This window comes from Akebia trifoliata, chromosome 3, assembly GCF_017979445.1.
Source record: "Akebia trifoliata isolate Shusen 1 chromosome 3, ASM1797944v1, whole genome shotgun sequence".
In the NCBI taxonomy this organism is placed as follows: Eukaryota; Viridiplantae; Streptophyta; class Magnoliopsida; order Ranunculales; family Lardizabalaceae; genus Akebia; species Akebia trifoliata.
In genome coordinates, this window is record NC_141377.1 from 18589890 (window position 1) to 18611525 (window position 21636).

A 21636-nucleotide genomic window follows, 5' to 3' on the forward strand; every position below is an offset into this window, starting at 1 on the left:
AGAATTACATCATCAGCCGAACTGGCATCGACACGGAGTCGTAAGATGTGATACATCAGCACGGGGCTCATCGACACAGAGTCATTAAAATAAAACGATTTCATCAACACGGAGCTGGCATCGACACGGAGTCGATAAAATTTAAAGTGATTACATCAGCACGGAGCTGGCATCGACACGGAGTCGGTAAAATTAAAAAACGATTTCATCAACACGGAGTTGGCATCGACACGGAGTCGGTAAAAAGGATTTGAAAAAGAATTACATCAGCCGGAGCTAGCATCAACACGGAGTCGGTAAAAGAGGATTTTGAAAAAGAATTACATCAGCCAGAGCTGGCATCGACACGGAGTCGATAAGATAAAAGTGATTACATCAGCACGGGGCTGGTATCGACACGGAGTCGGTACAAATTAAAAAACGATTTCATCAACACGGAGTCGGTAAAAAGGATTTTGAAAAAGAATTACATCAGTCGGAGCTGGCATCGACACGGAGTCGGTAAAATTTAAACGTGATTACATCAGCACGGAGCCGGCATCGACACAGAGTCGGTACAAATTAAAAAAATGATTTCATCAACACGGAGTTGGCATCGACACGGAGTCGGTAAAAAGGATTTTGAAAAAGAATTACATCAGTCGGAGCTGGCATCGACACGGAGTCGGTAAAATTTAAACGTGATTACATCAGCACGGAGCCGGCATCGACACGGAGTCGGTACAAATTAAAAAAACGATTTCATCAACACGGAGTTGGCATCGACACGGAGTCGGAAAAAGGATTTTGAAAAGAATTACATCAGTCGGAGCTGCATCACACGGAGTCGGTAAAATTTAAAAGTGATTACATCAGCACGAAGCTGGCATCGACACGGAGTCGGTACAAATTAAAAAATGATTTCATCAACACGGAGTTGGCATCGACACGGAGTCGGTAAAAAGGATTTTGAAAAAGAATTACATCAGTCGGAGCTGGCATCGACACGGAGTCGGTAAAATTTAAACGTGATTACATCAGCACGGAGCTGGCATCGACACGGAGTCGGTACAAATTAAAAAACGATTTCATCACACATTGGCATCGACACGGAGTCGGTAAAAAGGATTTTGAAAAAGAATTACATCAGTCGGAGCTGGCATCGAAACGGAGTCGGTAAAAGAGGATTTTGAAAAAGAATTACATCAGTCGGAGCTGGCATCGACACGGAGTCGGTAAAATTAAAAGTGATTACATCAGCACGGAGCTGGCATCGACACGGAGTCGGTAAAAGAGATTTGAAAAAGAAGTTTCATCAGCACGGGACTGGTATTGACATGGGTCGGTAAAACATTTTGAAAAAGAAGATTACATTTTGAATTTTGTACACCAACCCATTAAACAATTCATTTATGCCATGATTATCCACAAATAAACTGAGAGAAATTTCATTGAACTATTGAAAATTTGTTTGACAAATAGGATTTTCATTGAATAACAACTTTCAATAACTTTGACTTACTTTTTTTACATGGACGCTTGGATTTGTTTTGATCGTCATCAGGATTGCTGGGACAGTTAGGCTTGCTTCTCTTGTTCTAACAACTAGACTCCTTGAACTCTGCTGGTCCATCTGGATACCTAAGGTGCGCTTGTTCCACGCCTTCTCAATGAGATGCACTAACTTTTCAGTCAATGGTTCGGGAGAAAAGAATTGTTTGTGTTGAGGTAGCGAAAACTCTATAGGTACTCCGTACTGTTCTGGGATCAAAGCAGGTTGGTAAAAAGATGTCTCCTCTAGTCCGATCAAACGGACATAATAGGATCCTTTGGTACCTAAAACAGGGTAGTCCGTCATCCACCAAGGGCATCTCAAACCAATATGACGTGCAAGACGAGAATCCAACCATTTGCCCCAAGCCTTGACTGAGTTGTGACGCACTAACATGTTTCTCCTGGAAAAGTGCTCTGGCCTATACTCGAGGGTTGAAGGAATGTCCACAATTTTGAGACGGTCGCAGAGCCACATATAAAGTAGGTGAGGGCTTCCTTTGAAATCCCTTCCCTCACCATTTTTTATGGCATCCAAACCTGAGAAAGTTTCAGCTAGAATAAGAGGTACGGGAATGGCTTTTCTAGAGAGTTGGGAAGCTATGTCTATGAAAGACTCAGGAACAGTTTGGCCTTCACTTTTGGAGGTCAGCATGTATTGGGCTAGGATCCCTAAACATAATCGATAGTCTCTAGTGGCTCTCCAAGCTTCTGGTTTTACATTGATGGGATGACTACGAGAGTGGTATGGACTCAATAAGGGTACTAAATCCAATCTCCCGTTACGGACTAAGGCCTTGGCTTCTTCCTTTGAAATGTTTAGGCCTGTGGCGAGGTCACCAGAATATCCTGTCTTCAATGAAGGCCTGACTAGAGGACCTGAAGTAGATATCCTCATGATGCCACAATAGTCTTCATGGGTAGGACACAAGTGCATATGCCCAATGTGGAAGATGTGAAGATAAGGGTTCCAACGCTTAGCCATAGCGCGCAAAAGATTCCAATCTATCTCAAATTCGTGAAAGTATAGGGCGCATCTCAACATGAATTTTGCAAAGTTGAATTTCTCTACGGTGTGCATCCCCGTAATGGTTGTTTTGACCAATTGGTCGATTGGGTTATTGCCTGTAGCCAGCATCCTGAGTTGACACAAGAGAATAGTTCAGTACATTTCCAAGGTCTATGTAAAATTACTTTTCTTTTGAAACACTTTCTTGAAAACACTTTTCTTTTTTGAAATTTTGATTTTCATTTTGATTTAAATGGCCCGGCCTATCCTGATCATTGGATCGAGATGGACTGGGTCATTATTGAATTTTTGCAAGAAATGGATTCTTTATTGGGTCGGTGTACCCATTTTAACAAAATTTTGACCCTTGAGGACAATCATACACTTTGATCTCATTATTCACATCATTCACATACATCAATCATCAGGTTTCATTCAACAACCCGGGAACACCCGCGATAAGTTCGAGTCGTGACTTACAGGGAAGGTTTCTAGACTCTAAGCTTACTACTGCAATGCATTTTTATCTGGCCACTCTTGCCCAAGCACACCTATATACCTCTCAAGCGTACTCAATCAGACGGTACGTGGTGACTTGGTTTGATATACCGTATAGGTGATAATCTAAAACTTCAATTCACTTCTCTGAAGCCAAAAACAGCCAGTTTGATCTCAGTTGAGAGGTGGCGCACGATGCTGAGCAAAGGCCCACTTAAGTACCTCTCATCTAGAATAGACGTAGTCTATCCCCCTCGTACAGTAGGGTACAGCGGGGCAGGATCTTGCTTAGGCACTGGTTTTGACCAAGAAGTGCAATTGATATACTTGGATTATCTTTTATATGCCTACAGGTACGAGTCAGGAGTTGTAGCTTTCATAAATGGTTTTCGCATCCCGCGAGGGGACCGACCACGTACTAGTACTACGTTGGCAATCGGGACATGTGACCGTGCGGCTTACAATAGGACAAAGGCTCAGGTCGCTCCAACGTGGGTGTATCAATATATCTTTCAAAATCACCTGATCAAACGGTATTGATGCCCAGTTTTATATACCTTACGGTACGTGATTGGAGTTGTGGTTTTCATGAATGACGTCGCATCTCCGAGGAGACCGGGCCACGCACTAGTGCCACGTTGGCTATTAGGGACATGCAAGCGTGCAATACAGTAAAGTAAACGTGCTAGTGGTGTGTGCAAATAGGATAGGGTGTGCCCGGGGCATTTTCCAGATGGGTGGGCCCGTTGGCCAGATCATAACTTTTAGATAATTTGTCCATAAGGGTTGCACATTCATAGTTAAGCATCAACCAATCGATTTTTTTTTTTTTTATTATCATTTTTTTTCAATTTTACGAATGAACTAATCATAAAAGGACTTCTTCTTTTTTTTATTATAGTCCAACCGATGATCACTTTGAATTTTCATTTTGATCAATCAAAAAGTGGCGAGCGGTACGCCCTGAGTTTGAAAAAGATGATCCGTTTGATCTTTTGAAGCTTTAAAACTTAAAATAAAAATAAGTTCCAAAAGAAAAGTTTCCAAGACTGATGTAAGGAACAAGTTGAGCAAAAAAAAATATTATATTTTTAAAATTAAATTAATTTTTTTTTAATAAATTTTTTTTTGTGCTCTCATTTTGAGGCACATTGCCTCTGGTTTTTAGCTTGGGCCAAATTTTTTTCCTCTTTTATGCTCTTTTTTCCCTACTCATTTTGTATCGCGACGAGACGTCAAATGGAAATGATAGCGTAAACGATAGTAAATGAGCTCAAAAATCGATTCTGACTTGTCAAAATGTTGCTAACGATGTCACATTTGGTAGAAAATTTTGTTCTACCCCAAATCGATATGCACTAATAGCTAATTGGAGATCGGACGATAAAGTTATGATCATTTTAAGTTCGACTGTCCATTCGGCCAAAAAAGAAGAAAAACGATTTTTTTTTATTTTTTTTATTTTTTTATTTTTTTATACCCATTTTGAGGCACATTGCCTCTGGTTTTTGGCTTGGGCCAAAAAATAAATTTTTTTTTTCATTTGTTTGATGATATGCATGCTTAAAAGGACATAATCGGAGAAATAAAGTAAAAATCGGATTTTTTTATTTTTTTTTTTCAAGTGAGTAAATAAATAAAGGAAACCTACCTAAAAAATAAATACAACAAACACAACAAGTATTGTTAGCTTGCAAAAATAAAAAAAAAAATTTCCCAAATAATCGAGTTAACACGAGGGTAGAGCCTTTACTCCCCAGTGGAGTAACCAAGCTGTAGACACGTGATTTCGCCATTACGATGAACACATCTACAATGGTTTGGAGTCGCCACCATTCATTTTTGTAAGTGGGTGTGAATGGTCACCCGATGTGCATTTTTTTTAGAAAATGTGACATTTTTGGTATTTAGTGACTCTCGATGGATAAAGATGAATCAACCCTTGAGATTCGGGTAAGCGGTTCGGTTGGAGAAAAGGGAAGGTGTTAGGCACCCTTTTTCTCCCCACTAGATAGTGGTAACCTCAACTCAACTCGGTCATTTTTGATTAAAAAAATACGAAAAACGATGTGCCACGTGTTGTGCATTTGTACCTTAGATAGGGGTTCATTTTCAGCTTGATCATAGGGTCATTCCATTGATGGAAATGACCCTTATAGACCTTTAGCCTTGGGGTCCATTCATCCTAAAAAATAAAATGAAGGGGAGAGGGTGATAGAAGAGGGAGGAGGAGAGGGTGTAGAAGAGAGAGGGAGGGGATTGCCTTGAACCCACCTTGTATCTTCTTTCTTCTTTTCTTCTTTTCTTCTTTTCTTCTTTTTCTTTGAGTCTTCTTGAGTCCTTAGTATAATATGAGAGTATGAGAATGGGAAGAGGTGATTAAAGAGAGTAGGGATTTCTTTTATTTTTTTTTTTAGTGAGACTTGTGGAGGATTTGTGAGAGAGAGTTGGTAAACTTGGTGAGAATTGGTGATGGTTGTTAGTAGAGAGAGTGTTGGGGAGAAATTTTGTAATGAAAGTTGGGGGCCATTTTTGGGAAGAGGAGGAGGGTATTTATAGATGTTGAGGAGTTATTTTAGGGATATAATGGGGTGAAGTGAAGAAAAATGGTAGAATGGTTATGAGTTAAAGAGAGAAGTGGGTATAATTTAGAGGAGATTGGAGGGTATTTAGGGAAGGGGGGTTAAATGGGTGAGTTTTGACCCAAATGGTTTGGATCCTACCAACCCATTTGGGTGGAGTGTTTGGTGAGGTGAGTTTAAGATGGTGGTTGTGATTAAATGATATTTGATTTAAGAGAATGGAGGATTTAAAGAGGTGGTTGATGATATTTTGGGAGGGTGAAGGAGATGATGCCATGTGTTAAAGTGGGTGGAAATGAAGGATTGGGATAGGTTGATGGGAGAGGTTGAGTGTTTGACTTGAGAGGATGGTGTAGGTTTATGTTGTAGATGTAGTTTTTGTAGGGAATGATGAGGGTAGATTAGGGGAGGTATAGGTTAGGGGTGTGGGTAGATGTGTTTGATTTGAGAGAAAAGGTGATGGGTTGATGTGTGGGTAGATGGGATTTAAAGCAAATTAATGGGGTAGGTAGTTGGATGAGGGAGGTGAGATGGGGTGATGACATGTGTCATCTTTTGATGATAAAAGAGTGATTGGTTGATGTGGGTTGTGGTTTATGGGTTAGGGTTGTGGGTTGGATAATGAATTGGATATGGTTAATGATTTGTGGGCTTTGTAGTCTTGGGCTTGGGTTTTAGAAATGGTTTTGGATTTTAGGGATTGGTTGAGGATTGTTTTGAAATGGATCTTGAGGGTATAGGTTGGTTTTAGATTTTAGGTGATGTGGGATTGATTTTAGGCTAGGGGTAAGATGAGAAATCGATTTAGGAAAGTGTTGAGGGCTTGTGGGCCTTAGGTGGGCCTATGATTTTTACGAATACGGAGGCAGAGCGGTGGTAGTAGAGGAGAGGTAGGTATCCCGAGTCTCACATTTTTAATTTTTTAATTTTTTTAGATTTTTGCAATCATTAGTTTGATCAAAAATGCCACGTGTTGGCGAATCGGGCTTTTTAGGCCAGTTGGTGAAATTTATCAAAAATTTGGCGTTTTTAATTTTTGGAAGCGGAGCGGTGAATAATGGGAAAGCGTAAGGTTGGCCGAGTCCTTTTGGTAGGCCTCCTAAACCATTGAGAGGTCTTAGGGGCTTCGGGTTGGTAAAAATGTCACTTTTCAATGACTTGGGCCCTTAAGGCCCGTTGGCCCATTTATTTGGAAAATCGATATTTTTGGGCCCTTTCGAGAAGTGGCCCATTCAAATTGAGGTGTCTACAATCGGATCGGGGGTCTAATCAGGTACCTATTCTTCCTCTACGACGTTCTGACCTCTCTCTCGGCCTTTGCCTCTACCTTGTCCGCTCATCTCGTTTCTGTTCATCAGTGACAAGGCACTTATCAGAATAAGGCCAAAACCGCTCTTACATAACTATGAATTACTACCATAGCTTGGAACTTAGTAATGGAATCCATTTCCACTACAAATAGAACAAACCTAAAATCTTATCCTAGGCTTCCTAGGCTCTATAAACTTCTAAATACAGAAGAACTCGTAATTCCAATGTGGAACTACTAATGAGTTCGAATATCGGATTCCTATGATACTCTATAATTATTGTTTTAATATTTGTGGTATTAGCCAATTCTCCAAAACACAACAGATCTGTATCCCATACGGATCTAATGCTATGCTCTGATACCATTTGTGACGCTTCGCCAAACGCTAACATAAAGCCCCATGTCAGATTTCGAGGCACAACGTGGCGCTTCAAAATTTCGGTATGGTCTCCTCTGTTTATGTTAGCATTTCAAGGCGTTCAACCTGCACTTAATCGATGACATACATAATCCTACATATATACATCCAAAATATAATACTAGCGGAAGCCTATATACATCTAATAGTGTACGAAAATTAGAGTGTGGAAAAAGAACTTTAGAAACACGAAATTCCTTACTCTAACAAAATTCCTAACGCTCAAAACCAAAATCTATATTACTACCTGGACAACTTGACACCGCTAGGTATAGGCCAGTGCTTATCTGAAAAAGGACTTTGGTCATCTATCTGACCCACCAGATAATCCTCACTCGTGCTCTATACCTACCTCGCTAAGCTCTAAATCTAAAATAAAAAAATGAAAAAGGAAATGGTGAGTAACAATGGTTACCCGATAGGGAAGCAAACAATTTCTGCTAATAACCTCTTCTAACATGAACGAATAAACATACTGAATCATTTTAAAATATGCAAAGTTTTATAGAAGAAACTATGATTAACTGGTACATATAGCTAGGGATGAGCAACTAAATATTTTAAAACTCACATTACATCAATCAACAGTACCCACTATAGCATTTTCTTCTTATACAAATCTAATTGACCAAATGGAAGCATTAAACATGCATTTCATTTTATACAGCAAAATAAAACAACATATACATAATACACAATGAAGGAGTAGTAGAATCAGAAAGTTGGGATTCACGACTGGATCGCTCCTAGTTGGGACATGATATTTCATATTCTTCATTAGCTTTTAGTTCTTGATTTTGTGGCTATCGCTGCACTTACCACACTTGGTTGACCATTTATCCGGCTCAGGCTGGCCGTTTGACGTGACCTCTCTTTTCAATGTGTCAAAACGTTCGACTACTATAGATTGTTAGTGATCACTAACTAATCATCTTTGTCTATGCCTATCTGGGCGTGTATGTGATTCCCAAATATACAAACCATCTATATACGACCACTTTTACATTATAAGTTCACTAATAAAGATAAAGAGGAATGAATCATGATTCTAGTTGTGACTCCACTCTCATACGCGTCCCATACCATGTATGAGCATGGTGGTCCCTATCGTACATCCCAAGATAATATACCACTCTGGATGATATGACGTACTATCCTTTCAGGCATTCACAAACTCTTTAACAGCTCACAAAATAACTACACACACACACACACACACATATATATATATATATTATTTTCATTTGAAAAAAATAGAGAAATTAACAATACAAGGTTGAGAATGGATATCCAGTTTCCTACCATGCAAATATGACCACTCGGCCTAAAATAAATAACGGAACGGAAAAATAAACAGCGCTTCGCGATAACAGAAAGTAAATAAACATGCAACCATTAACATTAACCCTGGATATCCATTCACCAACCTACACACAACACAACAATGTAAAATGCAGACATCACTGCTTGACCGTATTTCCTACCCGCAGCCACGGGTCAACGTATGGAGCCTACCATGTGTAGCACTATCACCACACAGCTATCCTAGTTGATCACGGGCCTAGTTTGGCATGTGCACGGGGTGTGACATCCCATCTTTTTTGATGTAAAATACAGACATCACTCTTCGGATGTGATTCAGATATGTTTTTTGTTTTATCCCATTTTTTCCTTTTTCTAATTTTTGTAATTCTCAATCTATCGAACAAAATATTCACTTTCTGATATTCATCAACTCAATATGAGTTCATTGAATATTAATCATTTTTTCCAATTATGAAATTCATTTTTATCAATAACATTGAAAAAATACAAAACTTAGATCAAAACGGGGTCCGAGTGGTGCATAGGACCTAACTGACGGAAATAACCCAGTGAAATATCCTACCCACGTATAATTTGTTATAAAATACAATTAAACATATCAAATATGTAAGTTCTGACGTAAATTTCAAATAATCAATTAAATTCTATATTTTTAAAAATATATCACAAATTTTTAATAAAATCATAAATGCAATTTTCACAATCTATGATTACTAATAGAAATTGAGAGTTCCTTACATTCTTTGTGCGAAAGGATTGAAATGCGTGTACCAAAATCGAAGTGGATCGAACTTCGAGGTGGCTAATTTTTGAATTTGACTCAGTGGTTTCAAAGATCTCAATGTCGTCGTCTTTTCTCCCTTCTACTACGAATGACGATTTGACCCCGAAATAGTTGAAATTCGAGGTCGAAGTTACGAAACTCCCGGATATATATATGGTTGATTTTTTATGATACAAGGCAAAAAAGAAGAGAAAATAAGAAGAAGTTGAGTGGATTTTATAGATGTCGAGGCTACGGACCTTTTCTCATTTTATGTCGGAAGTCGACGGCGATCTGATCGCGATGAATCTGAAGTAGAAAATAAAAGAAAAAATAAATCTTTTAAAAAAAAAAAATTTTGGCTGGTTTTTTGGACGAATTTGGAAGATGAATAGTGAAAAAAATTTTAAAATTTATTTATATAAATTTTTGAGAAGAAATCGGTATTTTATCTATTGTTTCGTTTGACGATAACTTGACCGTCTAGATTTCAAAAGTGAAGAATGAATACTCTATTTTGTCTAATTTTTCATTTCGAATATAATGGTATGATCAATTTCTAAAAATTCTGTTTGTAACAAAAATTTACATTTTTGACCTGATGTGACCCTAAAATTGATGTCATTGTCGTATTTGACAATAATTCGACTTTTTGGGTTTCAAAAATGATAAGTAAATAATCCATGTTCAATAATTTTTCGTTATGAACCCAATGGTATAATCGAATCTTAACAATTCTTACTCTAGCAAAAAGTCATTATTTTAATTTGGTCCAACTCGATAATCGAAGATTTTGTAACTTTTCTGTTCAGACTCGCATTTGAGCTTGTTATATGCCAAAATATGTATTCTGACCATTTTGAATCTAATGGTGAGGTTAGATTTCATTAAAAAGACCAGAACAAAATCCTACAATTTTACCCTAAGTCTCACTTTTAGGATTTACTCAAAATTCTACTATATTTTTCTCGAGATACAAATCAAAACTTGGGATTTTACATTCTAAATCAAGAATAATGGAAATTTGTGAAGATTTTTCAAATTAGAAAAATATGAATGAAATTTTCAAAATGGTAACTTGTGAAGCTTCTAAATTAGAAATTTGAAATTACCTAAATTAGAAATTTAAGAATATATGAAGAATTATCAATCAAATTAGAAGTTTATAAGAATGAATTCTCCATAATAGAAAGTTTCAAAAAATATAAAACTTTTGAATTAAAAAATAACACATTTCCATGAAGATGAAATTTCTAAATAGAAAAATGCAAACTTCTAAATTAGGAAATTATTAAAATATGAAATCTTTAAATTAGAAATTTATGAATGTGTTTTTCTAAAATATAAAATTATGAAATTTTCATATTAGAAAGTTCGAAATATGAGTTTTTCAAAATATCAACTTTTGATCATGAACTTTCACAAATAGAAATTTATAAACGTGGATTTTCTAAAATAGAAAATTACAATATGAATAGAAAGTTTCAAAACACATGCAATTTATAATTTTTCAAATTATCAAGTTATAATTATGAAATCTTTAAATCGATAAATTATGCACATAGACGAAATTCCAAAATCAACGAGAGAGATAAATGCTAACTTCTGAATTTTCAAAAGAGTCATTTTGAATATTTATCAATTTAACAAATATCTCATTGCATGGCATAAATCATTCAATGCGTCGCATACCAAAATTCATCGAATTGAACAGATTTTACTTCCAAATACAAAAGTAAGTAAAGTGATTTGGATCAAAATTTAAGCGATCTTAAAAACTCGATGTAAACATGAAGACTTTGAACAAAACTAGAGAGAATAAAAAAAATGGGCCTTCAAATCCTATTAGTATAAAAAATGAATAAAAAAAATATATCCTTTTGGCATAAACTACATGATGATTGAAGAAAGAAAAAAAGAAAGAATTAATGAAAAGAAAAAAAATAAGAAGATGAACATAAAATAAAACTTGACTTACTTCTATGAATGAATGGTGCTTGTCATGCATTCTTTCAAGCTCGATTTGACAATAACTAGAGAGAGGTAGCAAAATAGAGTAGAGAGAAATTGATGTATTTCTATTGGATACTTTGATAGAGAAGAAACGCTGATGAAGGTGCTACTGGTAAGTTGTTGATGGAGGAGAGTGAAGATACGGTTGGAATGTTAGTGTGTATGAGAGTGTTGTGGGGCTGAGAAGAATAGAGAAAAAGAAGATGGAGAATGTGCTATTGTTGGATGTTCAAAAGAAATGCCTGAGAGCGTTGTTGCTTGGTGTTGAAAAGAAGAGACAAAAGAGATGGCTGGGGCTGCTATGGACGTTGAAAAGAAGAGAGAAAAGAGATGGTTGGGGTGTTGTTATGGGCATAGAAAAGAGGAGAGAAAATAGATGGTTGTGGCATTGTTTTGGGCATTCAATAGAATGACAAAGATTGTTGGGGGCCTATTTTGGGCATTTATAAAAATGTCAAAGATTGTGGGGGGGGACCTTTTTTCTTCTTCTTCTTATTTTTCTCTTCTTCTTTTACTTCTTCTTGCCTCCATTATCTAGAAAAGAAAATCAGAGGAGTGGGACATTAATGGCGACTGGAATGGAGACGTTTTTCCTATAAAACGTGGGGAGAGGGAGAGATGAAAAAAGCGAAAAAGAGGGAACGTCTAATAGAAAGAAAGAGAGCTGGAGATAGAGAGCGTCTGTGAGAGAGAGAGTCATGTAGAGAATAAGTTGTTGATTGATAACGTGTATAGGGTGAGAGAGGGAGGGTCTATGAAGAGAAGAAGTTGATGATTGAGAATGTGTCCCCCTTCTAATTTGCTCCCCTATCTTATAATTGTTTTTTTTTCATTTTTTATCTCTTCCTTTTTTTGTTTTTCCTTTTTTATTTATTAATTTCTAGAAATATTTAGAAATCCAATGTGTTCCCCTTTTTTAGTTTTTCTTTCCACATTTCTTTTTCTTCCTTTTTTTTGTTTCATCTTTTTTTGTTTGAGACATCCCAAAAATAAATGATTTGATCTTTTTTCCTTTTAATTCTTTTCACGTTTTTTTAGAAGAATAGTAGTGATGACCCCATACTTCTCACACCTTGATAGTCCTTCACCGATGAATTTGTGGTTGGTCGATTTTAATTTTATTTTTTAACTTTGAATGGTTGTTTTGATTTGAATTGAAATTTTATGGGTCAATTGATTTTAGTTTGACTTTTAGTTGGTTAATTAGTCGATTAAATTTATTGATTGATCGAATTTTTAACTTTGTTGGTCAATTAAATTTTAATTGATTAATTGAATTTTAACTTTAATTTGATTGGTTGGTCGTATTTTAATCTTGATTTGATTAGTCAATTGGATTTTAATTTTAATTTGTTGGTCGATTGGATTTTAATTTATTTTGATTTATTAAAATTTTCAAATTTGGTTGTTTAATTTTTTTTATTTTGGTCGTTTAATTAAGGTTAAAATTTTTTGTTAGTTTTTCATCTTTTCGTGTGAAATTTTTTTTAGATTTCTGTTACTCATAAATCCGTTGAAGATTTATTTTCAATCATATTTTCCTAAGTGTCAAAGTCTCTAGGTCAAAGTTAGACATTGAGGGGTGTTTCAGTATTTTTGTGACTTTTCATAAATTTTCCTATTTTCATCGATTTGGGTCCCGTTAGACTCAAAATCATATTCTAAATTCAATAAAGGTACTTCCAAGATTTTTTGGAGGTCTGAGATTCATAAAGGGTATTTTCATCATTTTGTTGATTTTCGCAAGTTGTCATGAATTTAACGCTTGATTTATTTAGTCCCAACAATATTATTTCTAAGTCTCAATGTTATATTTTCTTAGCGTTGTGATGTCCCTAGGTTATCGAAATGTGTAGCGATCTTAAGCGTGCATAAATTTCTATATCGAGTCGTAATGAGTCAAGGAGATGGAGAGACTAGAAACGAGAGAAATCATGGACAGTACTCGCAAGCCTTCAAGTTCTTTACGCTTATCATTAGGAATCCATCACAACTGAGTGACAAATTATCGAGTTAGGCATATGCAAAAATAAGTTGTCTACAGATGCTTCTCTTTGGCATAGGGTAAAAGCAAACTAGATGGCCAATCTATTGTGGTAAATAGTACGACATCTAATTGCCAAAGTCAATAATAGCTCATTTTGCAACATGATTCCATAATTTGTCGAGGCGTCCAAATCCCTAAGAGTAAGCTCTCCTTAGACTAAAAATTGTCAAATCCTCAAATTTTGAGAAATCCTTATTGACTAATGCAAATGTCATAAGAGTACACGTGTGTAAAATAGTGTAATTATAATTTTAAAAGGCGTTCCTCCATTCTACACATTCATGATGAGAAGATAAAGATGAAAAACTATGTAAAATGACTGAACATAATCTACATAAAATCTGAGCAAAGCTTGAGAAAATTATGAATTAAAATTGAGTAAAATCTGAGTATAAATTGAGCATAAGGTTTGAGCATAATTGGGCATAATTTGAGCATAACTAAGCATAAAGTCTGAGCATAATTTGAGCATAACTGTGCATAATCTCAGCATATCTGAGTATAACTGAATATAATCAGAGCATAACTGAGCATAATCTAAGTATAATCTAAGCATATCTGAATATAACTAAGCATAATCTAAACATAAGGTCTGAGCATAATCTGATAAAGGGTCTAAGGAAAAATTGGAGTAAAATCCTATTCCATAGGAATCATTTTTATTTATTTATTTATTTTTGAAAAAATCCTTAGAAAGAATCTAAACACTTTTTGAGTAAAACTTGAAGGTTGGGAAAACCTGTGCGAGATAGAGAATCATGTTTTGCCTGTTTTGGGAAAAAGTCTAAGTTACCAACGAGTTTGAAAATTCTTTTATCCTCAAACATGAACATGAATAAATACTTGAAAAGAAAGTTCAAAAGTATTAGAAACTTTTGTTCAAAACATATTTGACATCTTATTCAATTTTGGCAATTGTTCCAAATTGTCCTTGGATCATTCATTTTCTTCTCTAAATTAAACAATATCAAGGTTTCTCTCGTTTCGATAAACCTGATTTGAAAATATCTAGACTTATTGAGATAGTCAATTTTTATTAGGTTAAGATTGCTCATCGGACTACTAGAACATTAGTAACATAACAAAGACTTATGCAACTGAGCTTAAATGTATTTTTTTTCTTGAACAAGCTGCCCCTATCTTAAGATGGCAAAGAATAGATGAATGTGTCTGACTTGAGTAAGATCATTCTTTAAGATTTTAATACTCTTAATAGCATTATATGCTCAATAGATGAATATTTTTTGAAAAACCCAAAATTTGATGAACATTGAAAATTGGGATTTATCATTCAAGGTTTGAAATTAATCTGTTTTTCTCCCCTTCGGATCATTTAGTCAAATGAATCTTCCTTCAAAAGTTAGATATAATTTTGATATTTTCTGAGTTTCTATCAACTTAGGCCTCGATATTGTTCTTCATTTGAACTTTTTACTGCAGCATGAATATTGAAGGAGGTTTCTTAGATTACACTTACAGACTCTTCTTTGATGGTGTCTTAACTTTTACTTATATCGCCTTTCCGGGTTTTCAATCTATCAAACTATGAAAACTTTTTTTTATGCTCTTCCTTTTGCTTAGACAGCCCTTTCAGGTTTTCAACCTAATGTGCTTTAATTTTTTTCTCTTGCCTAGACATTTGCCTAGGTCGTCCTTATGAGTTTTCAACCAAGCAGGCTTTTTCTTTTCCGAGAGATTCTTTTTAGCGATAGCATAAACTTCCCATGACCATTTTGCATGATACCTGAGAAGAATTTTTATGTAGGTTTAGCATGGGTTTAAAAAGAATGGATATAAGGTTTAAAATCTTGAAAAATGCCCCAAGTCTGATATGCTCTCTATTTCTAAGTAATTTTTTTTTATTTCTTTTCAAAATGCCCCTAGTTTAGCATTCTTGCTTTTTTTCTTCTAGATTTTTTTTTGAAAAATACTTCCCTTTTTTATCCATTTTTTTGTTCATTTTGACAAGTATAGATCTTTATATTTTTTTTGGAGAGTACTGTTTTTTTAGACCAAGCCTGAAGTAAGTTTTCAAGTTGCCTATGTACCCCAATTTAGTTTTGGGATCAGGTTTGAACATAGTTCAAACTATCCTCCCCTAGGTTGGTTGGTGTGGTTTAAGAAAAAAAAGTAGTTATCTTTCCATATAGGATACGAGGGGCTAGCAAAGGATAATTTTTGAAAAGGGTAAAATCAAGAAAATGCATCGGCCAAAGAAAGGCCTCCTTAAATGAAGTATCACATAATCTAGTCGAGGTCGATTAATTGTTTTGCCTTGTAAGGTCTCTTTATGATGATTGATCTGCCCCCAATTGGGCTCAAACTTGAACTAGCTTTCACTTAGTATCGATATTCAATTTCGACTCTTGGAGAGAGTATTTTTTTAAGAAAAATCTTTGCCCCTTGTTTGCTTTGATATCCTCCTCTTTGGCATTCATAGTGTAATATTTCTTTCTTTGACGTCTAGGATGATTGATTCTGCACATTACGCCTTGCATCTAAGATAATAAATTCCATGTCTTGAAGTACTTGATCCAATTTGATGGATTAACTTTGAGTATTTGAACTCATTGGTGAAATTCAAATCTTCTTAGTGTAATTCACGTTATGCATTTCCTATCTTTTTTTCATGACCCCCTCAAGGTAGAATGTGTCTTTGAACTATCATAGTAACCTTCGATTCTAAGGATACATAATGTGCCCGCAGGTGAAATTCCTTTCTAAATTTGAATGATCATTGGACAAGAAGATACATTGTTAAAAAATATTAGTGCTTACACTCGACATATCCTCATAGGATCATGCAAAAACATCTCTGAACTCCTTGACTAAGTTCATTATTTTCTCATATTCTTATGGGAATTGGGAAATTTTGATTCGTACTTCTAAAGAACTATCCCTAGCTTCAATGTTTAATCAAATTATTTTTAAAAAAATTGAAAATTTGTTACGCACATGATAATCAAAAGATTATTTTATTTAATTTGAATAAAAGGACTCAATTGATAAACCAGAACAAAAACATTTGTAAAAAGCACAACTTCCAACTTGAAAACTAACTAGACAGATTAAACACAATGAGATAAGAAATAAAAGAAGTGACTAGGATAACTAGACCAATGTTTTACCTAGAAGACTCGGCATTTTACTTAAAAGGTTATCTTCCCTTCGTCGATGAGGTCCTGAATAGCATACTGGAGAGATATACACATCTGTTGGTGTAATGACTTGTAACCTAGTGAAACTCGCAGAACTGGTGACTTTCGTGATTGTTTTGAAGGGCATTGGGTCCGGAATAAGACTGTAATGGAGAGATCAATCCTTTCTTTTTCAACATCTTCAGGGTGATACTTAAGGTCATCCCGAGATCATCAAACTTTTTTCTAGGATTAGGTCATTTAACGACACATTAACTATCCACTGTGTTGGAGTTGAGTTATTGACCTTTAGATTAAATTATTTATAAAGTCATCCATGATTTCTTCCCAGGTGTGAAAGTGAGACTGTTTTGGAGCATAAGCCATTCAAGCGCAGGTTCTTTGAGAGCGGTGCAAAATAATTGTGCCATTTGTTCACTCCTCGAACCTCGAAAATGCATGTCTCCGACATACGTACATAGGTGAGTTCTTCGATAAGAAATTCCGTCATACTTAAGCATGCTTAGTAATTCATATTTCTTCGAAGGATCTATTATAAGTACTGGATCTCCTCCATGTCTATCTTCGTTGTCTTGGCATGTCACAATCGGATGGCGTTGATAAGTACGATTCATCTGGTTCACAAAACTTTACATGATTTGACGTAGATTAGCCGTGCTTAAGACTAATGATCTTTGAAAAAATAAATTGAAGATCACGATCAATAAGGGCAAAGGATTTGACTAAACAAATTGTGTTAGACGATTCGTTAAATGACTTGAGAGAATGACCTAGGTAGAGATGTATTACACAGACTCGACATGAAATGGAATGGCATAAAATGTCTTAGAGCAATTTTGATCACATAAAATATTTCCTTCGTTATTAAATCCAAAAACATCATTTTTCATCATCGAGTTTACCAAAATGAAAAACTAGAATGACCCAATCAGATGTGCAAAGTGAGATGATTAATTTAATTCATTTGATCAAACCAATCAAAATGAGATAATGGCAATCCGTCGATTTGACTGGCTCCATGAATGAATCCACGCACCCAATCAAGTTGTTAGTTCTATTCAGACCGGTCTGACCTAATGGGCTAAATTAGCTACTTTCTTTGCTTGTAATCAATAAGTCCATTTGGTTTTGTAAAAGTGAGTCAAAACATTTGTTCAAAATGGGCTAATTGATTAGTTATGAACTATTCTAATCCATTAAGTTGAACTAAGTAGTTTATGACCAAAAATCAATTAGTCTAACTAGTTTGGTGTGGTTCAATAAGATCCATTTTCAATTAAACCACCGATTGGTTTGATGTGGATTAGGTTCAACCCATTGGATTGGCATTGTTTATCATTTAATTTGATTTCATTAGGTTGGACCGATATTGCTGGTTCAATTTAAACAGTGTAGACCGGTTCACCTACTTATCTTTTTGTTGGATTGAATAGAGCAACCTAGGAACACCCACGATAAGTTCGGGTCATGACCTATTGGAAGGTTCTTAGATTCTAGGTTTATTACATGTAATACAATTTATCTGGTCATCCTTGCCCAAGTACACCTATATACCTTTTGAGCGTACCCAATCAGACGGTACTTGGTGACTTGGTTGGATATACCGTATAGGTATGAGGTTAGAGTTGTAACTTTCAAAAATGGTTTATTGTCCCACAAGGAGACCGACCATATACTAGTACTACATTGGCAATCGGGACATGTGACTATGCGACTAACAATAGGACAAAGGCTCAAGTTACTCCAGTATGCGTACATTGATATACTTTTCAAGGTCACCTAATCAAACGATACTGATGTCCCCATTTTATATACCATAAAGGTATGTGACTAGAGTTGTGATTTTCATGAATGACGTCGTAGCCCACAAGTAGATTGGGCCACATACTAGTACCACGTTGGCTATAAGGGACATGTAAGCATGTAATGCATTATAAATTAAACATGCTAGTGGTGTGTGCAAATAAGGTGGGGTGTGCCCGGGGTATTTTTCAAAAATAATCAACTATACAAGCCAAATACATCCAATCATCAAACCAATCAAGAGAAATAAACAATCAATCACATCCAATCACATACTAATGAAAAAAATGACTAAATCTAGTCTATTTTAAAAGTCTCATTGAGTCAACTGGGTTGATTCGAGTGAAAAGTCAATCAAGAGATGGTCTTGGATCGACCCTAAAATCCCCAGTAGAGTTATCACTGAAATCGCCTCAACCTTTTTTCACTAGATAGTGAAGGGGGTCCAATTAGTAAATTAGGGATTTTTTGAGAAATAGGAGTCGCCACTATAAATACGTGATCCTCGATTACGATGACCACATCTACTTAGGTTTGAAGTCGTCACCATTCATATTGTAAGTGGGTGTAATGGTCACCCGATGTACATTTTTCAGAAAAAAGTGACATTTTGGCATTTTAGGGACTCACAATGGATAAAGTACCGATCAACTTCGAGATAGGGGTTAGCGGCTTGGTTGGAGAAAAGGAAAGGTGTTAGGCACCCTTTTCTCCCTACCATGGGGTTGTAACCTCAACTCAACTTGACCAATTTTTTGATAAAAAATACAAAACAAAATAAGTGACACGTGTCGATAACTTGTACCTTAGGTAGGGATTTATTTTTAGCTTGATTATAAGATCATCCCATTGAAGGAGAAGATCCTTATAGATCCTTAGCCTTGAGAATAACACATTTTTAAAAGTATTAGCGATGGTTATGGATCCATTCTCATGAGTTGAGAAGGACCCAAAAACCGATTGCCTCAAAACAATTTGATGGGTTAAATCGATTTTATTTTTTTGAAGGTGGTTACAACCCTTATACTTTCGATCAAATTGAAGTTCAATCTATCGGAGATAAGGGAGGGGAAACATTACATCTTAGGGACTATCTAAAATAAAAATTAAAAAGAGGTGAAAGGGGATCGTAGAAAAGGGATATGAAGAAGGTAGAGAGAGAGAGGGGGATGTTCTTATGACCCACCTTGAAGCTTCAAGGTTTTCTTTTCTTTTATTTCCTTCCTTCTTCTTTTTCTATGTCTTCTTGAATTGAGTCCTTAATGAGTTATGAGAATGTAACTCTTTTGAGATTAGTGTGAGAGAGTAGTGAATAGATGAGTAGAGAGTAGAGTGATTTTTTTATGAGGCTTGGTCACCATTTTTAGGAGAGAAAATGGATATTTATAGGTGTTGGGAGGATATTTTGGAAATATAATGGGATAAAGTGTGGGAGAGTAGAGAATGTCACATGTTTTAAAAGTGGGGGGTATGAAATTAGGAGTTGGAAGAGGGGTAATTATGTAATGGAAGTAAATGGGTTGTGTTTTGATCCAAATTATTTGGATCTTGCCCAAACCATTTGGGTGGAGTGTTTGGTGAGGTAAGATGATGGGTGTTTAAAAGGGTGGTTGATTGATTGAGTGGTGTTTGATTTAAGAGAATGTGGGGTGTAAGATGGTGGGTGAGTGTTTGGTGAGTTGAGGGGAATGGGTTTTAATTAGGTTTTGGGAGGGTGAGGGAGATACATGTGGTAAGATATGTGGAGATTAGAAGTTTAGATGGATTGATGGAAGAGAATGAGTGTTTGATTTGAGAGGATCGGTATATATTTAAGTTGTAGATATGGGTTTATAAGGAATGATGATGATAGATTAGGGGGATGTATGATGATGGTAGGTTAGGGGAAGGTGTGGGTTGGAGGTGTTTGATTTGAGAGAATGGAGGTTTATAAGAAGTAATGAGGGTATGTTAGGGGAAGGTGTGGGTTGATGTGATTTTTTAGAGAAAAGATGATGTGGGTAGTTAATTTTTTAGAGAGAGGTAATGGGGTGGGTGGTTTGATGAGGGAGGTGAAAGGAGGTGATGACATGTGTCACCCTTTGATGATAAAAGAGTAAATTGTTGATGTAGGTTGTGGTTTATGGGTTAGATATGAATTGAATATATGGGTTTGGGCTTAGGGGCATTGGACTTGGGTTTTAGGATAAGTTTTGGGTTTTAGGAATTGGTTGGGATCATTTTGAATTGGATTTGGGAGGGTAGATACATTTTAGGTTTTTAGATGACATGGGATTGGATTTAGGTTGGGGGATAATGCGAGAAATACATTTTGGGTGACTTGTGAGTTTGTAGGCCTTAGATGGACTTAGGTTTTTTTTTCAGATTTAGAGATGGAGCAGTGAGGGTAGAGGAAGTGATAGGTGTCCCAAGTCTCATTTTAATTTTATCCATTTTTTTGAGGTTTTGAAATTACTAGATTAATCAAAATGCCACGTGTTGGCAAATCGAGATTTTTAGGCCCGTTGGTGAGCTTTATCGAAAATTTGGCATTTTTGGTTTTGGAATCGGAGCGACGTATATTGAGAAAGCGTAGGGTAGGCCGAGTCTTTTTGGTGGGCCCCCTAAACCATTAGGAGGTCTTAGGGGCCTTGGTTCGATCAAAATGTCACTTTTCATTGACTTGGTCCCTTAAGGCCCGTTGGCCCATTAATTTGGAAAATTGATATTTTTGGGTCCTTTCGAGTAGGGGTCCGTTCAAATTAGGGTGTCTACAGCTTCCCTTCTTTGTAAGAATTGCGTGCAAAGAACTGCAAAGAATAGACTAAACCCCTATTTGTATGGGACAAAAAACTTTGCTGAAACACAACTTCAAATTATCAGTTGAATTGATGTCTTTTGTAAAAAATGGCTACTCAAGCACGGGGTCTGATAGAGCTTTGCCTTATTGATTCCTTGATCTCGATGGAGCAAAGCTCTTGTGAGATCTCAAATTTGATGAAAATTTGATAAGTTTTGAAATTCGGATATTTTTTATCGTGTTTTAACAAATCGAAGTTGAGTGCAACTCGAAAGGATTTTTAAGATTTTTTTTATTTTTTATTTTTTGCATTTTTTTATTTTTTTTTATTTTTTGCATTTTCTTGATTTTTGTTTTTTTGTTTTTTTTTTAAGATGTAAGGTGCGTTTTTTACTTAT

General features: G+C 35.8%; 1 pseudogene; it reads right to left on the reverse strand.

Moving 5' to 3' along the window:
* LOC147406101 (homeobox-leucine zipper protein HDG2-like) overlaps positions 1-17146 on the reverse strand; it is a 34011-nt pseudogene extending 16865 nt beyond the window's left edge.
* Positions 17147-21636: the final 4490 nt, after the last annotated feature.